A 2,705-nucleotide genomic window follows, 5' to 3' on the forward strand; every position below is an offset into this window, starting at 1 on the left:
AAGCTTATTCAACTGTTGATTCAGTGGCTGTCTAAAAGAAACTATAAAAGGCCTCTGTCATGTGGCAGACACAATATATAAAAAGATGACCACTTTAGATTGAATGTAACGACAGAAAACATATATGGCACTTAAGAATACGCAATACATTATTTGATAATCTCCGCTATAGTCTACTTCCAGTGGCAAAGCTACTGCTTACAAATAAACCATTCCTCTTTTATTTTGAACTATGTTGACATCATCTTCAACACTAACTAAATCTAAATCAACAGTTGTGTGTGTGTGTGTGTGTGTGTGTGTGTTCCTGGAGTAAGCCAATTCTGTGTTAAACAACTGCAACGCCGGTAGCCTATTCCTGCAGAATAAGAGCAATTATCCAAACTTTCATGCAACAAAATAGGGAGCTCTTCCGTTCACATATTAGGGGTTCAAGTCGTGCATTATGAGGGAGTTCTAGTGGAGGAGACGGTGGGGGTGGGAGCATGAGGAATTTCCTGCCAAATGTGCAATAAAATAAAAGTCTAGCTGGTGGCCAGACACTTCCATAAAGGAGTGTTTAAAAGGGGCTAACAAATGTGTTTTATGGAAAGTTTGTTTCTGGCTTGTGTGGAAAAATACATGTAGGCCCCTAACACAAAGTTTTGCTAAAATACTCCCCAGCGTTACACGACGTTAAAGATTTCATATTTCCACATAGCCTAGTAGCTAAAGCTATGGCGGAGACACACGGTGAAAAAAAACAAAATGAGGCTTATTAGACAGAACTAACATTTGACGTAAGTCGAGTCTTTTTGCAGAACAAAGGGGTAATTTCCTCCTCTCCGTGGTCGATGCGGAGACCATCACACACTTGGCTCGCCACCTCAAACCAGACAAAAAAAACTTAACATCCCCCCCTCTTTAACCACACATTCCCGAAAAACTTTCGAAAATTGCAGGCGTCAAAATATGTTGACAGTAAAAGAAAAAAAAACCCATCGAATTCATGCAACTTCCCCTCGAAAAATGAAGTGAAAGAAGGTGTTTTTACCTCTCCTGGCCAAGTGTCTGATATCCAACAGTAAAAAGAAAAGCGGAGACTCGCAAGGGGAAAAACATAAAACTTCAAGAGAATTTCGACCTCAGTGCATGAAACGCATTGGAGCACCGTAGATGTCTTCCTTTTGTCCTGGTAAGCCTGTTTTTCACGCAGCGCCCACGTGTTTGCTTCAATGTAACAAGTCTGTGTGCAAACAAATCTATTATAGTAACTAATCTCGCGTCTTCCTTTTTTTTTTGTTGTTACAACTGAGATGATTTCATTCTTCTCGTAGACATCTTCACCACCTCCGTCCACATTGTCAGACGCAACACCGTATCCCTCCGCACAAAAAGTGAGGGCCTCGATGCCAGCGGTGTCCGATTTCAAACGCCTTTGAGAGAGGGGGTGTTTTTACGGCGAAAAAATACCGCTTCAACGTCTTTCGATGGCCAAAACGACAGAAATGCCTATTTCCGCAACACGGTCCCGTGGAGTGTCTTTTTTAATGCTCAAAATGCAGGAGCGCTGCTAGCACTATGTCGTCCAGCGGAAGGCTATCCTAAGAAAGTTACCTGCGATTACACAGCAGCAGCTTGACGAGATGGCACGATAAATGTGAGAGAGCTTAGCCAATAGGAAAGCGTGTAGGCTTGATTGGCAGCAACAGCAGCCATCGAACGGCTGTAAATCCAATTTATCCCCCGCCTTCGTCTTGACGCTCACTTTCCCTGTGTGCTCAGGGAGGCTGGCTGAGGGGGGCTCCAACATGCCCGCTGACATCATGTTATTACTATGGTTGCTGTGTCCGCTTCCCCTCTTTTCAAAAACAACGTTTCCAAAACCTTTTTAATATTTTTCATCACAATAACAACAGACTTGTATGTGTTAACTAAGACCGAATTTGTATTGTTGTATTTGTATTGATTAATGCTTATAGTCTACATGTAAAACTATAATCATTACTTGTGCTATTTTCAGTTTTTTTTTCTACAAGGCTATTAATATAGCTTTTTGACTTTTTTTAAATAGGCTACATTATTTTTTTTTTCCTACTGCATAGAAGATCATGAAAGGCTGTATTTTGTCTTTTTTTCTAATGACAGTTAAGCTAATCGTTATTTGATGTTTATAATATCAGGGTTACAAACCTTTTTCCAAAAGGTAGCCTATTTGTGTTGTTTTAAAAAGATCAATTACTATAGGCTACAACACTATACTCCCTCTTACTATACTATACACTAAACTACGCTGTACTCCCTCTTACTATTCTACAAAATACTCCCTTTTGATATGCAAAGACAAATTGATCATTTGCCTTATTGATTATTAGGCTATTATTTCCTCAATTAATCAGTTAGCTTTATTGTTTACAAAATACCAGAAATGCCCTTTTAAAAAGGGTTCTGTGATCCAACCAGATATATACAATTTCTATCATAGCCTTTTGGAAAAACAAAAATAGGCTAAATAATTACACATAAGAAATGTGTCAGAGATTTGACTTTTTCCTTTTGATGAACTAATTGGCAAAACTTTGATAATTAAAACAGATTCGAGATGATGTGATATTTTTCCGTATTTATTAATATATTTATTAATTTATTGAGTGTGCTATAATTTCAACAAGCCATTGTGAATGAGCTGATAAACATAAAACCAACAGCACCCCTAGTAGACCAAC

At 38.7% G+C, this 2,705-nt stretch overlaps 1 protein-coding gene across 11 annotated transcripts in view; it reads right to left on the reverse strand.

Annotated features, from left to right (window-relative positions):
* tcf3b (transcription factor 3b) overlaps window positions 1-1,604 on the reverse strand; it is a 28,155-nt gene extending 26,551 nt beyond the window's left edge. For 6 of the 11 annotated variants that reach the window (XM_029277029.2, XM_065955924.1, XM_029277030.2 and 3 more), the window contains exon 1: window positions 1,034-1,603. The gene's annotated coding sequence lies outside the window, so the exon portion shown is untranslated. Of the gene's footprint in view, window positions 1-772; window positions 866-1,033 lie in introns of all 11 variants that reach the window. The other 5 variants (XM_029277027.2, XM_065955925.1, XM_065955923.1 and 2 more) reach the window with 3 other exon arrangements.
* Between the last annotated feature and the right edge of the window lie 1,101 nt (window positions 1,605-2,705).

Source organism: Labrus bergylta, chromosome 6 (assembly GCF_963930695.1).
Source record: "Labrus bergylta chromosome 6, fLabBer1.1, whole genome shotgun sequence".
Classification (NCBI taxonomy): Eukaryota; Metazoa; Chordata; class Actinopteri; order Labriformes; family Labridae; genus Labrus; species Labrus bergylta.